Source organism: Bison bison, unplaced genomic scaffold, assembly GCF_000754665.1.
Source record: "Bison bison bison isolate TAMUID 2011002044 unplaced genomic scaffold, Bison_UMD1.0 scf7180017864379, whole genome shotgun sequence".
NCBI lineage: Eukaryota > Metazoa > Chordata > Mammalia > Artiodactyla > Bovidae > Bison > Bison bison.
Window position 1 is genome coordinate 11,357,884 of NW_011494951.1, and position 17,982 is coordinate 11,375,865.

Below are 17,982 nucleotides of genomic sequence, written 5' to 3' on the forward strand. Positions count from 1 at the left end.
TGTGCTCTTTGGAGCTGCCCTGAGGAGTTGGCAGACAGAGGCCTGAGGGGAACAAAAGTCATAACCTGAAAGAGGAAAGGAGATGGAACATGAGATTTGGTGCCAGAGCATCAGAGGAACCTGAGCCCTGGTACCTGAGCCCTGGTCTGGAACGTGGGTGTTCACAGCTGGTTTTGTCTACCCAGAAACTTGTATTTAGTTCCCTTCAAAGAGTCCCTTATCTCTCGTTCTCAGCTTGTGGATTTCCAGTGGGACTGATCACACCCATCCTGAGAATGACCATAAAATTTATCCTTCAAATAAATTTTGGGGACATTTTTAAATTAATTAATTTATTTTAATTGGAGGATAATTACAGTATTGTGGTGGTCTTTGCCATACATCAGTATGAATAAGCCATAGGTGTACGTGTGTCCCCTAGTCCTGAACCTCCCTTCCACCTCCCTCCCCACCCTCTCCCTCCCGGCCTTCACAGAGCACCACTGTACATGCCCTGCATCATACATCAAACTCTCACTGCTTATCCGTTTTACATACGGTAATGCGCATGTTTAAATGCTCTTCTCTCAAATCATCCCACCCTCGCCTTCTCCCACTGAGTCCAAAAGTCTGATCTTTATATCTGTGTCTCCTTTGCTGCCCTGCATGTAGGACCGTCAGTACCATCTTTCTAGGTTCCATATATATGCATTAATATATGGTACTTTTTCTTTCTGACTTACTTCACTTAATATAATAGACTCTAGTTTCATCTATTTCATTAGAACTGACTCAAATGCATTCTTTTTTATAGCTGAGTAATATGCCTGGAGAGGGTGTGGAGAAAAGGGCACCCTCTTACACTGATACAATCACTATAGAGAACAGGATGCAGATTCCTTAAATAGCTAGGGATAAGACCACCATACAACCCAGCAATTCCACTGCTGAGCATGTACCCTGAGAAACCAGAATTGAAAAGGACTCACATACCCCAGTGTTCATTGCAGCACCGTTTGCTACAGCTAGGACGTGGAAGCAACCTAGATGTGAACAGAAAAGAGGGTTGTCAGGCATTTTTTTTAAGGTGACCTTAAAAAAAAGTAAGTAATTTTTTTAAGGTGACCTTATATAATTTTGAAATATTTATTTACTGACCAGCAAACTGGTTTTCTTCAATCAGTAGACCTATAAAATTGTTCTATTCAAAAAACTGTTTTCAAAAGTAAATATTCTCTTCGATAACTAATGAAAACCTACTGCATAGCACAGCGAACTCCATTTAGTGCTCTGTGGTGACCTAAACTGGAAGGAAACCCAAAAAAGAGGGGAGATACATATGTATATATGTATATATACATATATGTACGTATGTTCAGCTGATCCACTTTGCTGTAGTGCAGAAACTAATACAACGCTTAAAGCAATTGTATCCCAGTGAAAATTAATTTTAAAAAGGACATTGCCAATAAAATATGACTAGAATTTTAAAAAGTAAATATTTCTACTTTGTGTAAAATATGATCTTTTACATTTCCATTGGAGTAACACTTACAACGCTGTGATAGCTTCAGGTACGCAGAAAAGTGAATCAGTTACACATACAAATATATCCACTCTTTTTAGATTCTTGTCCCATATAGATCAGCGTATTCCCTGAGCTATACAGTAGGTCCTTATTAGTTTTATATTTTATAATAGTGTGTGTATATGTCAGTCCCAATCTCCCAATTTATCCCTCTCCCTAGAATCACAGATGTATTTTTTCTATGTAATATTTTCTAAGTATGCAATATTTTCTAAAAAAAATTGTGACAAGTAGAGTGAAATGGAAGAAACTTTCTTTACATTGATTTTCTGAACATTCAAAATAACAGAATAATTATTCTTAACACACAGAGTACTTAATTTCTTAACCATATCTGTCTCTAGTAAAATGTCAGTTATTTTCTGAAGAATGGATGGTTTTATCAGTTTTAATGTTTTCACACAATTGCCTGTCCTGCTTTTCCAAATTGTATTACATATTTCATAAACTTTGAAACTGTTGAAAGCTTTGGTTGACACTTGTTTGTAGATTTAAACATTTCTAATATCTGCTTATTAGTGGGCACTAAGAAAAAAAAGGCATGTTCTGAGATGCTGAGGGTTTTTTATATCTGACCCTAGTTTAACTACAATAAATTGTGTGGTTCAGTTACTCAAACTGCATGTACAAAAACAACGTTTAAAATTTGACAGGCAAAGCTCTATTTTCATTAGTAGAATATTATAGCTTATTTGGATGCAATTTTGAATTATGTGTATAATTCAACCAATCCCAAGTAAAAAATTACAATATAGGCTTTATAATTCAGCCTTCATAATTAAAAAAATACTATTTTACTTTGACATTGTGTTGTACCAATAATTGCATTTGTTTTATTATGTTAGCCAAATAATTTTATTTTCAATGTTCACTTTTTGAATGTAATTTACAAGAGTCACCATAATGCCATATAATTCACCCTCAATAGAATGAATTTCTGAATTTATTTAGTTTCCAATAATTGGGTGAAAAATTTAAACCTTTATAAAATTTAGCTAATGTCATCAGTATTCCAGAAACAGTCTGCTCCAGTTCCTGGGTCCTGAAGCGAAGACGCAAAACAAACCTTTACAAGCCATACAGACAGTAGTGCCAGCAAGAAATAATGGGTCCTTGTGGCGTAAGCCCCTGGTGTTTTGTAGTCTTTTATTTTCAAGGCATAACTAGCCTGGTGGTTCTCAAAGTGTGGTCCTCAACTCCTGTGAGTGCCCAGACGCGAGTACCCCAGAAGTCAAAACTATTCCGATAACAATACGAAGACATCGTCCGCCTTTTCCACCACGTTGACATGTTAACGGTAGGAAAGCAACGGTGGGTAAAATTGCTGGTCCTCACCCCCAAAGCCTCAACACCACACTCTGCCGGTGTTCCCCGTATCTTGTACCCATGCAGCCAAGGTTTCTTTAAAAATGCAGATTTCACTTCATCACCTAACGAAACAGAAAAAAGGGCTAATTTTATAGGTCCCACTCGAGTACACATCTTCTCAATACTCTTTGTGACGAAATGGAAAGTGGGCAGAAAGCTGTTCACTGCGCCGAGACGTGAGCAACGTCACTTGTGACTGAGTTGCAAGCTGAATTAGCCACTTTTTCATCCAAAAACCTGTTATATTTGAAAGGGTAACTGACAAACTGTGGTTACTCAGACTTGGTCAATTGTCAAAGACTTTCTTGCCAGTGCTAAACTTCAGTGACTATTAGAATTCAATTAATATTAGAATGTTAATGCTAGCATTAATATTAAAATGTTAATATTCAAGTGAATATTTTAATGTTTTTAAGCTTGTATCTGTCATTGTGATCTTGGCACTTTCTAATCAGGATTTTTTTCCCTGATGGGATCAGTGGTGATATTAATGAAGGTGGTTTTCTGATATTATGTAATGAAATATGTCACCATTCAGAAGATCTGTATAACTCAGTGAACAGTATTTTCCAAATGACCAATTCTGAAATTGAAAAATTCATGGGTAAAAGACACTCAAAGTACAAGAGAGATCAATGAATTTTAATTTCAGATTCCACCTTGCAACTAACCTCTTGAAACCTATCACTGGTTGAATTTTTGTGTTGCATCAGAGAATATTCACAAGTGTCTTAAATACTACCCACTTTCCAAACTACGTATCTTTGAGAAGCCAGTTTTTCTTCATAAATTTCAAACTAATATGTCACAATGGAGAAGATGCATGAAATGTTTACCAAAGACCTAGAAGAACTAAAAAGCAAACAAACAGAGATGAACAATACACTAGAAAGAATCAGTAGCAGAATAACTGAGGCAGAAGAGTGGATAAGCAACCTGGAGGACAGAATGGTGGAAATTACTCCCACAGAACAGAATATAGAAAAAAGAATGAAAAGACATGAAGACGGCTTAAGAGACCACGGGGACAACAGTAAGCACACGACATTCACATTATAGGGGTCCCAGAAGGAGAGGAGAGAAAAGACCCAAGGAAATATTCGAAGAGATAATAGCTGAAAACTCCCCTAACGTGAGAAAGAAAACAGTCAATCAAGTCCAAGAAGCACAGAGAGTCCCAGGCAGGATGAATTCAAGGAGGAACACATGGAGACACATAGTCATCAAACTGACAAAAATTAAAGACCAAGATAAACTATTAAAAGAAACAAGGGAGAAATGACAAATAACATGCCAGAGAACTCCCATAAGGTCATCAGCTAATTTTTCAACAGAAACTCAAGCCAGAAGGGAATGGCACAACGTACTTGAAGCGATGAAAGGGGGGAAAGCTAAACAATTTGCGCGAGAGACTGCAGAAGAAGATATGAGAATCCCACTGTCTTCATTAAGTCAGACATGAAAGATATTTGCAGAAACGTAAATCCATACGACTCTTCTCATTAATACTTCTGGTTTTAAAAATGAGTATTTTTCAATATGATTTAACACGTAATGGGTTTATCATTTTATAGGAACTAATACATGTGTTTAAATTTTGTTTCACTTTTATATGGAAATATCAAGAGATATAACATACTTGAACAAAAGCTCTTTGGAGTCCTCAATAATTCTAAGAGTATAGAAGGGGGTCCTGAAAACCAGTGTTTGAGAACTATGGCTGGACTGGCACAGTCCCAGGAGGACCAGTGAGGAGACAGGAGCCCCATGGGAACTTGAACAGGGAAAGCTTAATATAAAGATTACTGACTCTGAAGAATTTCCCAACATCATAAAGGAGTAACTATAAAGATGAACCTAGGACTCTAAATAACGCCCTATGGAGCTTCCCTGGCCATCCAGTGGTTGACGGACCGCCTTCCAGGGCAGGGGTGGGTGTGAGTTCCATCCCTCCTTGGAGAGTTAAGATCGCACATGCCCCATGGCCAAAAAAAAAAAAAGAAAACCCAAAAGGCATAAAACAGAAGCAACATTGTAACAAATTCAATAAAGCCTTTTTAAAAATGGTCAACATTAAAAAAAAAAATCTTTAAACAAATAATATCCTAGAGCTGTAGGAGGGAAACTAAGGAAGGACAAAACCTTGCAAGAGAGAGCCCCTCCTCCATTGCTGGGGTGCCAGAGCTGTGGCTGCAGCCCACTAGATGGGCCTGCAGGTGAGCTCCACAGGGCCCAGGTGAGCAGGAAACACACCTCCAGAGCACAGGAGGGCAGGCTGCAAGGTTGTCGGGGCAGCACAAAGCCTGAGTGCCCGGTGTGTTCTTCAGCAGGACTGTGTGAGGAGGTCTCCAGGCTGCGTGGGGCTGTGAGCTTGCAGAGCAACCGCAAGCTCTGGACTTGCAATGGAGGAACAGAGCTGCTGGCAAGGGTGCATCTGAAGCAAGAAGAAAACAGCCACCTGGCACCAGGAAGAGCATCCTCTCCTTCCTGCGGTGTCTCTCCAGCGCCCTCTACTGACAAATCCTAATACTCTCTCTCTACAAAGAATACTTAACGCTTCATCATGGAGCTGGTAATATTCAAGGTGCATTTGGAACGAAGAGGTGATAAATCGATAGCTGACACACTGACTTAAAACACTCAATTCAGTTCAGTTCAGTCGCTCAGTGGTGCCCGACTCTTTATGACCCCATGGACTGCAGCACGCCAGGCTTCCCTGTCCTTCATCAACTCGCAGAGCCTCCTCAAACTCATGTCCATCACGTTGGTGATGCCATCCAGCCATCTCATCCTCTGTCGTCCCCTTCTTCTCCCGCCTTCAAACTTGCCCAGCATCAGGCTCTTTTCCAATGAGTCAGTCCTTCGAGTCAGGTGGCCAAAGTCCTGGAGTTTCAGCTTCAGCATCAGTCCTTCCAATGAATATTCAGGACTGATTTCCTTTAAGATTGACTGCTTGGATTTCCTTGCAGTCCAAGGGACCCTACACACCACACAGACCTTTTTTTCCTTTTTTTACCTCTGTGAATCTTTCCAAAAAGAAATAATGCTCCGGGCACTACAGGTTAAGAAACACTGATCTTTGTATATCATAGATGTATTCTGAGGCTTCTGTCCTCCTTATACGTATTCATTGTTGCTGAATTCCAAAATTTGCATGTCAACAATCACATCTGGAAAACACACGCTGCTTAGGAAGACTGCCAGGCACCAGCAGCAGCTGGGTGTGTAGATATGCGGGTTAAATTTTATAGCAAGATTTTTTTTTTTTTTAGTGCAGGAAGGAAAAAAGAGTTGATGAATCATTAATAAGGGCAATTTAGCAAAATATATCAACAAGTTCTTGCATTCAGTGACAATGTTATGACTATGTTCCCATTAGCCAGAAATCTGGTTACATCGGCTTTAAAAAGGCCCAAATCACACATCTCCTGAACTCATGTTTCCGCAGCCTAGGAATAAAACTCCGAAAAGCTAGAGATACAGCACTGGCCAGTTTTCATTTCCCACAGAAAGCTGTCAAGGTCTTTCTCGTCCTTCAAACACTAGCTCAAACACAGTCTTCCCACCCTCCCTTTGCCCCCACACCAGTGGATCTCTCTCCTCTGGACCCGGGTTTTCGTGTTTATGCCTCCACTGAAGCACTTCCCCAGGCTAGCTTGTTTAGCAGCTAGTTTTGTCCGCATCTTTCTCTCCCACTGCACTGTGAGCTCCTCCGGGGGAAGGTCCAGGCCTCCCAGAGCCAGACCCATGACTTGGTGCGGTAAGCCTGCCGCCCGTACGTCTTGAGCCAAATTTCTTCATTTCAAATGAACAGGAGCTTGAAGTCTCTGGATTGCCAAGGAGCCCAGCCACAGACAGGCACTCGGTTGCTTTCAGCTGTGACCAGTCTTCAAGGCATTTTGAAAACAGGGGTCTTCGGGGGGAGTCTTTGGAGCTGGGCAAAGAGTAAACAGAATTGATTGAGAATTCTGAAATGCAGAAAGTTTATAGACTAATTCAAAATCCAGAAAATACACTCAGGCACTACTGTATGCTGTAATTCTCTTGCAGTTTGTCTTCATTCATTGCTTCCCTTCTTCTCACCTCCCACCTCAAACCTCGATCCCTCATAAGCTAAGAAAGGACTATTTGACAGAATCTTAAGATATTTTGCTGGAAGCATGCAATGCTCCTCATGCCATTTGAAACTCTCCTAGAGTCTCTGCTGGTCAGGATCAACTAGATGATGAGGCAGTGACAAGTACGAATAAATTTCAGTGCTTTAATGCCTTAACAGTTTATTCTCACTTCTGTAAAGTCCACTGTGGGTCCTGGCAGCTCTCCAGGGCAGTTGTGTCTAAGGCATTAACTCAGTGGTGCAGGGGACTCACCTGGTTCCTCTGAGAGAAGGTGAAGAAGATCATGGACATTTCATGTCTGCACATCCTTTGCTCTGACTCAGAAGTGCCACATGCTCTGTCAGCCGCAGCCCCTCATCCAGAATGAGACTGGTAACCCCACTAACAGGCAAAGAGGCTAAGAAGTGCTGTTCTGTCTGTGGACAGGGAAGGCGAGGAAACCAGTGGTCGTGCACTCTGGTTCTATCTACTTCCAAGGCTTCATAAGGATTTTAGAAGTCAAGGCAGGAGGAAGGCAGGCTGGAAGGGGCAGCTTCCTCTCCCCACTTTGTCTTCTGTCCCAAGACACATCCAAGAAACCAAGAAAGGCGTCCTCAGCACTGGACGGCTCACCTGCTCAGAGCAGGCAGGAGGGCCTCCTCCTCCCATTCTCATCTACAATCTTATTTTCCTGGAGGCACAGGCTTCCCTGGTGTCTGAGATGGTAAAGAATCTGCCTGCAGTGCGGGAGAACCGGGCTCAGTCCCTGGGTTGGGAAGACCCTGCAGAGAAGGGAATGGCAACCCACTCCGGTATTCTCACCTGGATGGACAGAGGAGCCTGGTGGGCTACAGCCCATGGGGTCACAAAAAAGTCAGACACTACTGAGCTACTAAACTCGAACGCACAGGTGTTTGGACGGGTCATTTAGTTAGGAACAAAAAAATTAGGCAAAGAATTGGCCACTTCAGGCCATCTGTCCTTGAAGAGTTCCATGACCAGGAAAGGAAGAAAGAGTTAGGTCTGAACAGTTTCAGCCCTCTTTCCAACTTCAGTAATTTGATTTTCATGTTATACCCCATTTTGACTATTAATATCATGACATCTTCCACAAATAGTCATTAAATACTCACAATATACCTGACTGCAGAAAATGGGGACCCAGGTGTTTTTTGAACCACTGTGATGTTTGAAATTTCACACTATATGCTCTTTGCTGCTAAGTCACTTCAGTCGCATCCGACTCTGTGCGACCCCATAGACGGCAGCCCACCAGGCTCCCCCGTCCCTGGGATTCTCCAGGCAAGAACACTGGAGCGGGTTGCCATTTCCTTCTTCAACGCATGAAAGTGAACAGTGAAAGTGAAATCGCTCAGTCGTGTCTGACTCTTAGCAACCCCATGGACTGCAGCCTACCAGGCTCCTCCGTTCATGGGATTTTCCAGGCAAGAGTGGGGTGCCATTGCCTTCTCCATATGCTCTTTACAAATCATAAATTATTTTACCCTTTTCACAACCTTTGGGGGGACTGTCATGATTGCTTCCATTTTACAGCCAAGTAAACTGAGGTTCAGAGAATTAAATCATATGACCCAGGTCATGGCAGATAATAGTAGGGAAAGGAGATCTCAACCCACATCTGTCTGGCTCATAATAAGGGAATCCCACATACTCACTCCAAATTAATTAGAAGTTAGAGGTTTGGGGCTTACAGCTTGATTTTTCAGACTTTATATATTTGAGGAGTATAATCAAGAGATTATCCATTAACTGAAATAACTACAGTTCTATCTGAAACTTCAAAGAATGTTGATCATAGCTTTTGTGTACTATTCCTTATGTCACAATAATCTTTTAAACTGCATCAACTCCCCTTTCTCTCAAACAAGGCATTGAACATTATACCTTTCTGTTACATGGCCCAGAGACGGGAGCGAAACCCTACCCCAGGATTAAGTGAGATCGCGCTCACTTAACAAAGTGTCCATAACAAACTTAAGCAGTCTATTTTAAAAAAACAACAACACAAGATCAACTGTTATGTTGTTTGGCAAATTTGTAGAAAGTTGGATCTTTATCTCCTAAAATGAATAAAAATCTGAAAAAAATAAAATGCTAATCCTCTGGTAGATGTGTAAATGTTCCAAGCTGAGACGGAGGTGGAAATCCTTGTATGTGCAGCAAAGCTGGAGCTTCCAGCACACACTTGTGAGCGTAACACAAGCAATGGTGGATTCAGGTATGGAAGCCACAAAACAAAAACCAATCTACAAACATCTTAAAACACTGGAAATTACTGGCAAAACTTGCAACCCAGAGATAAGGTGCAAGTTAAGATATTATCATATTTGGAGGCTTTTTGAGAACAAACCCTCCCTTATAAGAGATAAGCCTTCTCTTTAGGCCTTCCTACACTTGATTTTATACATATGTTCCTTAGCCATTACACACAAACTTAGGACCCCAGCATCTGAAGCAGTGCCTGGCACACAGGAGGCCCTCAGCAGACATTTGATGAATAAACAAACAACCAGATCAACAGAAAAGACTAGATGTGGCAGCGAGTGGAAATATTTCAAAAGCTGGAACAAAACTCTTCTTGGGGAGAGAACTGCCTTTTCCTGGAAGATACAGTGATGGGACCTTTTTTATTCCAGTGGAATACCATTTATTATTGTTCTGTGGACATCCACCAAATCTGTCAGTTTTGTACCTATGCTCAGATGGTAAAGAATCTGCCTGTGACGCGGGAGACCCAGGTTCGATCCCTGGATCTGGAAGAATGATAACCCACTCCAGCATTCTTGTCTGGAGAATTCCCTGGACAGAGGAGCCTGGCGGGCTACAGCCCATGCAGTCACAAAGGGTCGAACACTGCTGAGTGCCTTTTTAATTTATTATTTATATTAATATTTTGGTTGAAGACATTTATTTATCTATGTTGGAGCATGATTGCTTTGCAATGTGGTGTTAGCTTCTGCTGTACAAGAACGTGAATCAGCTACATGTATGCGTATACACCCTCCCTCTTGAGCCTGCCTCCCACCCACTGCCATCCCAGCCCTCTCGGTCATCGCGGGGCTCCCAGCTGAGCTCCCTGTGTCACACGGCAGCTTCCCAGCAGCCACTTATTTTGTCTGTGGTAACGCATATGTCCGTGCTGCCCTCCCCATCCACCCGTCCCATCCCTTGCCCTGTGCCCCGTGTCTGCTCCCACATCAGCATCTCTTTTCCTGCCTGGAAATAGGTTCATCTGTACCATTTTTCTCGACCCCACATAAGGGCATTAATATACTATATTGTTCCTCTCTTCCTGACTTACTTCACCTGCATTTCTGGCAGGATGGCAGACCAGGTGCTTTGAATTACATTTCCAATGAAGAATCACTAAAATATGAAATGATATCTTTTTTAATAACATGATACCCATTTTCTTTCATTTATTGTTTGGGCCTCACCACACGGCTTGTGGGACCTTAGCTCTCTGACCTGGGATTGAGCCCTGGCCCCTGGCAGTGGAAACTTAGATTCCTAACCACAGAATCACCAGGGAAGTCCCTGAAATGAAATATTTAAAAATCATCTTTTAAATGCATCACCAGGCAAACTGGGATAGAGGTAAGGTGTGTGGAGGGGCAAAAATAAACAAGACAAATGCAGGAGGTCATGGAGCTCTAAGACTCACTTTCACTGATGGTTTCTGCTACACCTACAGACTTTGAACTTTCCTGGGCTGGGGGGCTGGAAAGTAGGAATGCGACAGAAAACATAGCCTGCTCAAGCTGGCCAGTTCTTGTTATTGTTACCCCTTTCTAAGGTTGACTTCCAATTCCTACATATAAAGCTGGTATTACAAAGGGCTAGAACTCACTTGTAAAGAAGAACTAGAAATTAATTTGCTGTTCAGAGGGGAGTATCTGAAACGGGGAGCAGGGGAGTGGAAGGTCTTACAGCGAGACCCAGCTCTGTGACCCGTTTTCCCGCTGGGTGATGAGGCCTACTTGCTTTCACATGTTCTGAGCTCATTCCCCAAAACAGAATGGGGTGTGCTTAAATGTTAGCTCCGCTGAGAAGAGACAGAAGTCCCTTGATCAAGCAGACTTCTCATTCTTTATCATTGACCAGGAAGGGTATGGCCTGTTTGTCTTGATGCAGCCCTCTTCTTACTTGTCCAGTCAAAGTCATTCTTTAACCTAAGAAGGGAGGCATTCAGAGCAAGGAAACTGGCATGTTCCTGAGGTCTGGCTATGTGTGTGCAGGAACTAATGACATACTTCAGCACTTCACCCTACAAAGGACCTTCGAGGTAGGCACCATCGTGCTGTTCACTTGCTAAGTCATGTCCGATTCTTTTCGACCAAGGTCCTTCACTATCCGTGGAGTTTGCTCAAACTCATGTCCATGGAGTTGGTGATACTATCTCATTCCTCTGCTGTCCTTTTCTCCTTTTGCCTTCAATCTTTCCCAGCTTCATGGTCTTTTCCAGTGAGTCAGTTCTTCACATAAGGTAGCCAAGGTATTGGAGCTTCAGCTTCAGCATCAGTCCTTCCAATGAATATTCAGGACTGATTTCTTTAGGATTGACTGGTTTGATCTCCTTGCAGTCCGAGGGACTCTCAAGAGTCTTCTCCAGCACCACAATTTGAAAGCATCGTTCTTTCACACTCAGCCTTCTTTATGGTCCAACTCTCACATCCGTACGTGACTACTGGAAAAACCATAGCTTTGACTATATGGACCTTTGTAAGCAAAATGATATCTCTGCTTTTTAATACACTGTCTAAGTTTGTCAAAGCTTTTCTTCCAAGGAGCAAGCATCTTTTAATTTCATGGCTGCAGTCACCGTCCACAGTGATTTTGAAGCCCAAGAAAATAAAATCTGTGACCGTTTCCACTTTTCCCCTTGGCAGGCATCAGTGCCCCAGTTTCACAGATGAGGAGCCTGGGAATCAAAGGCTGCAGTAACGAGTCCAAGTTCACATAGATAGAAGTGGGAAAACTTGGGAACTGGAGGCTGCCGTCCACTTCAGAGTCATGTTCCATCGCAGGTCTTCACCACTGCTCTGGAATCTAAGATGCTTGAAGGCAGGACCCATCTTTCATCACCAGGGCACCACGGAGCTCCAGGACAGGAGGCTGACCAGTAACCAGTAACAAATCTCTGATTCCCAGTGCTGCATCATGTCACCTCCCTGACAGCTCCGTAGACGTGCAGCTCTGCCTTGTATTCACTTCCCACCCCAAGATGCGTCTTGCTGGGTTTGTTCCCTTGACAAGTAAGTATTGTCTTAAAACTCAAAGTTCTCTTTCACATTTTATCCTTGTGTCCCTGGGGAAAGGTTTCTCATTTCCCTACTCAGGCAGCCAGTTTAGGGAAATCACACAGGAAGGAGACCTGCTTGTCCACAGAACTGCCAACCAGGAGCGTGAGCTACGTTTGGAATTCACAGCCCAGGAAACCATCCAACCTGCTTGCAAAGCATCACAGCGGCGGCTCAAAGAAAACCAGGTACAACATAATCCTCTTCTTGTACTCTCATTTACATCCTCACCATATTAATTTTCTTTGTTTCAACCTGAACCAAAGTCAAGGAAGGCTTCTTAGGCAGTGTTATTCACATGCATTAGCAACCCTAAAATGACAAAATGCTCTAATTCCATCCGCTGATAAAAGTAAATTTGACACCAACACTAAGCTGTTATTTTTCAAATAACAATGGTAACATTTAATTAGAATTTAACCTGGCTGCTTGCTTTCACTTAACAATGTACAGCAGAGTTCTCTGGCCAAAGGAAAGATTGACATCCAGCGTAAACACTGAATTTTAAAAAGAGCTGCTCACAAGTCTAATTATGCATGGTATCCTGCCATTAATTGCTAGCATTTCAAGTGGCTTGAAGGGTCAGCTGGTCTTTAGTCTTTCTTATTAAGATTGCAGGTTAGATTAAGTCTTTGTGGGGCTATTGCAGTTGCCTATCTGTAGAGTTAACGCTATGGTTTTTCCAGTAGTCACATATGGATGTAACAGTTGGACCATAAAGAAGGCTGAGTGCTAAAGAATTGATGCTTTCCAATTGCAGTGCTGGAGAAGACTCTTGAAAAGTCCCTTGGACTGCAAGGAGATCAAACCAGTCAATCCTCAAGGAAATCAACCCTGAATATTCATTGGAAGGACTGATGCTAAAGATGAAGCTCCAATACTTTAGTCACCTGATGTGAAGAGCTGATTCATTGGAAAAGACCCTGATACTGGACAAGATTCAGGGAAGGAGGAAAAGGGGGTGACAGAGGATGAGATGGTTGGATGGCATCACCGATTCAATGGACATGAATTTGAGCAAATTCCAGGAGCTGGTGATGGAGAGGGGAACCTGGCATGCTGCTGTCCATGGGGTGGCAGTCAGACACAACTGAGTGACTGAATGACAGGAACACACAGTTGCCTTGTAAAGATTACTTCTGTAGGGCTGCCCTGGTGGTCCTGTGGTTAAGAATCCACCTTGCAATGCAGGAGACACAGTTTCAACCCTGGTTTTCCCAATCCAGAGGTCAAACCCAGCTCTCCTATAGCTCCTGCATTGCCGGGTGGGTTCTTTACCATTAAGCCACCTGGGAAGCCTGGGGTCAAGACCACCCTACCTGTAAAATACAGTAACCAGGCATGTTTGTCCAGGACAACAAACTTTAGATCTGTCCTTCAGCCAACATAGACATGACTAAAATCCCAGCTGGTCCATTAAGTCCTAATGACCTCTCTGGGTCTCAGACTGACCTCTCTGGGTCTCTGAGTGTCTGGTGGGGATTAACTGAGATGATATACAAGGAAGATGTACAAAAATTCCCCTGAGATATTTGCAAAGACTTTATTCTCTTGGGTCCCTCCAGCTGGACCAGCCTCTAACACTGTCCTAATACATATTCTGTTCACAATCTGTCCCCTTGAGACCTGGATGTAGAAATCACTCTTTCCCCTAATAGAGAGGAAGAGGGGCCAGAGATAAAATGTCAGCCAGTGTGAAAAAAGCAGAGACATTACTCTACCAGCAAAGGTCCATTTAGTCAAAGCTATGGTTTTTCCAGTAATCATGTGCAGATGTGAGAGCTAGACCCATAAAGAAGGCTGAGGGCAGAAGAATTGATGCTTTTGAACTGTGGTGTTGGAGAAGACTCTTCAGAGTCCCTTCAACAAGCAAGGAGATCCAACCAGTTAATCCTAAAGGAAATCAGTCCTGCATATTCATTGGAAGGACTGATGCTGAAGCTGAAACTCCAATAGTTTCTGTCTGATGTGAAAAACTGACTCATTGGGAAAGCCCCTGATGCTGGGAAAGATTGAAGGCAGGAGGAGAAGGGGAGGACGGAAGATGAGATGGTTGGATGGCATCACCGACTCAATGGATATGAGTTTGAGCAAACTCCAGAGATAGTGAAGGACAGAGAAGCCTGGTGTGCTGCAGTCCGTGGGTCACAAAGAGTTGGACACAACTTGGAGACTAAACAACAACAGCAAAACTGTCCCCTAGTGTGTAGAGGTGACGGGGCCTCCACAGAGATTTGTGATGTATCGATAGGGGACTTTTCAGTCTAAACAGTTGTTTTTCATGTATGTGCTGTCATCTGTCCGCAGGAGGATCCTGCTTTTAAAATGTTGCAGGCTCCGTCGTGTTTAGGAAGGATCTACAGCAAGTCCACTACATACGAACTTTCAAGTCACGAGCTTTCAAAGATACGGGCGTGCTTTCCATAATGACAGGCATGAGTGAAATCACAGCTTGCCCTCCGTCTCCTATTGCTGACGACCCTTCATCCCTACCATCTCCCACCTCCTCTCCCTCCTCCAGGCAGTAACCCTTCTTGCCTGGTCACTCGATGCCAGCCCCTGGGGACCAGCTGCTGTACTGCACTGCTGAACTTTTCAAGGTACTGTGCTGTAAGATTAAACGTGTTTTCTTTATTTTTGTGTGTTTGTTCTTTATGTATCATTTGTATAAAAAGTGTTATAACCCCATTACAGTACAGTACTATAGAGCCGATTGTGGTAGTTGGGTTCCTAGGCTAACTCTGCTGGACTTTTATAAATGAGCTCTCAGAAGGAAGTCCAATCGTATGTGGGGCACTTACTGTGCTTGTTTTTTTAACCTGACTTTCCACTTCAGTGAAGAAAGTTCGCAAGAGGAATCCAGAGGAGGAAGGGGGAGAGGAGAGGAGGAAGAAAGGCAAGGAGGGAGAAAGGAGTTGGAATGAACAGCAGCGAGTCTCCAGTGCCCCAGGTTACGTATCGATCTTAGGCCTACTCAGAAAGCTGAGCAGAGGCCCCGCGAGAAAAAGAAAATCGAACCAGTTTCACGGGCTGGTTTTCCTACACCGGTCTTCTATTTGTTGCTGACGTCTGCCCCCCTGTGGACATTCTTCACATCGCTTGGATTTTCAGAAACGGAAGGGCTCACAGTGGAAAACAACGTTTTCAGAGCGTCCCCAGTGCCCCAAACAAAGAGCCTTGGGGATCCAGCCCCTGCCAAGACAGCCTCCTGTCCGTGTCCGCCCCCACCAGCCTTCATAGTTCCCCAATAACAGCCTTGATCAGAGACCAACCCTGGGATCAGACCTTTTCTCCAAAGCTGTGTGACTCTGGGCAGGTCACCTAACCTCTCTAAGCTTGTTCCTCATCTGTAAAACGGGCACAATAATAGCACCTACCTCCCGGAGCTGTTGTAGGGTTAAATGCCATAAAGCATGAAAACTGCCTTACAGGTTACACACCTCGATGGACTTCAGCTGCTCTGCGCTGTGTGCTTAGTCACTGCGTCGTGTCTGACTCTTTGGGACCCTGTGGACTGTAGCCCGCCAGGCTCCTCTGTCCTTGGAGTTTCCCAGGTGAGAATACTGGAGTGGGTTGCCATGCCCTCCTCCAGGGGATCTTTCTGACCCAGGGATTAAACCCATGGCGCTTCCATCTCCTGCATTGGCAGGCAGCTTCCTTACCACTAGGGCCACCTGGGAAGCCCTCTCTGTAAATTCATTCTTTCTGCCTCTAAGATTAGTCACTAAGTTGTGGACAGAGGAGCCTGACAGGCTACAGTCCATGGGATTCTCCAGGCAACAATACTGGAGTGGGTTGCCATTTCCTTCTCCAGAAGATCTGCTTCTAAACCAATCATTTAATAAGAATTTTTTTATGAACTACATGGATGACAAATAAAGCAGCATTTAAAAGACCTATAGTCAAATGGAAGAGAAAGAAATACAAATAATCGTGATATTTTTTATTTTGGCAAAGGCAGTGGTAGAGTTCAGGGTAGATTTGTGTCCTTAGCTCAGTCATGTCCGACTCTTTGTGACCCCATGGACTGGAGCCCACCAGGCTCCTCTGTCCATGGGATTCTCCAGGCAAGAATACTGAGTGGGTTCCCATTCTCTTCTGCAGGGGATCTTCCCGACCCAGGGATAGAACCTGAGTCTCCTGTATTGCAGGCATGTTCTTTACCATCTGAGCCATGAGTGATTTTGAGTTCCTCCAAAAAAGCAAACCTAAGATAAAGAATTGTAGGCATTGATTCATCGGGGGAAGTGGTCCTAGGGAACAGAGCTGGGGGTTTGGGAGGAGTGAAGAGAAGCAAGGAAGAAAGCCCATAGAAGGCGCTTTATCGAGTGGGATCTTGTGGACAATTGAGGCTTGAGCCCATGGGGACTCTCTAAGGAGCCACAAAGAGTGTGACTCGTATTGACTGCCTAGAGGACTGAAAAAGGGGACATTTATCCAGCAGCTCTTATGTCTCAACCGTCAAGATGGTCCCTTAGAGTGTTGACTCCCTCACTCTCCCAGGCCTGTGCGCCTGCAAGAACCCAGCACATCTCTGCATGGATCCTGAGCCCCAAAGTCAGGCACGCCCAGAGGCAGAGAGCAAAATCAGCGGGACAACTGAGGCAGCGTGGGCAACTTGCACCTGCCCAGAGCTGGTGGCCCAGGAGTGGCTGGAATAAATGAGGGCAGGCAGGACTCAAAGAATTGATGCCTTAGAACTTGATGCCAGAGAAGACTCTTGAGAGTCCTTTGAGCAATAAGGAGATCAAACCAGTCCATCCGAAAGGAACTCCACCCTGAATATTCATTGGAAGAACTGATACTGAACCTGAAGCCCCAATACTTTGGCCACCTGATGCAAACAGCTGACTCATCGGAAAAGACCTTCATGCTGGGAAAGAATGAAGGCAGAAGGAGAAGAGAGTGACAGAGGCATCACTGATGCAATGGACATGAATTTGGGCAAACCACAGGAGACGGTGAGGGACAGGGAAGCCTGGCATGCTGCAGACCGTGGAGTCGCAATGAGTCATACATGACTTGGCAACTGAACAACACCAGGATGCAAGGCTGGGCACCAGAGACGTCCGATGCTGGCCCAGAGAATCACAGGCGCGGAGGACCGGCCCTTAACACAGCTCAGCCTTCGGTCAAAGACCTGCGGTTTCATCACACAGAGTTTCCTGGAGTGAATGGCTACCCCAGGGCTAGAGCACATTGCCCTCATCTGGGGAGAGGGGGACAGACTGCTGAAGGACTGAGCTGGGGCAATGCCAGGGGGGCTGAGGGCAGAGGTGGAGGAAGGGGGCGGTCAAGGGGTCTCTGCAGGAGCTAAGGTGGGCAGGGTTTGGTGAGACAATAGTCACAGTGGTCGATGACTCTGGGTGACCCACGGTTCCAACCTGAACGCTACCATCCAAGGCAGAAAAGACTTGCCCCTCGTGGATTGCTATGGTTTCATTGATTGAGTACACATACCCTCCCCAACAAATTCCTATGCTGAAATCCTAACATCTGATAGGATAGAATTAGGAGGTGGGGCCTTTGGGAGGTGCTTAGATCATAAGAGTGGAGACTTCGCGAATGGGATAGTCGTCATTGTTCAGTCGCTCAGTCACGTTGACTCTTTGTGACCCCACAGACTGCA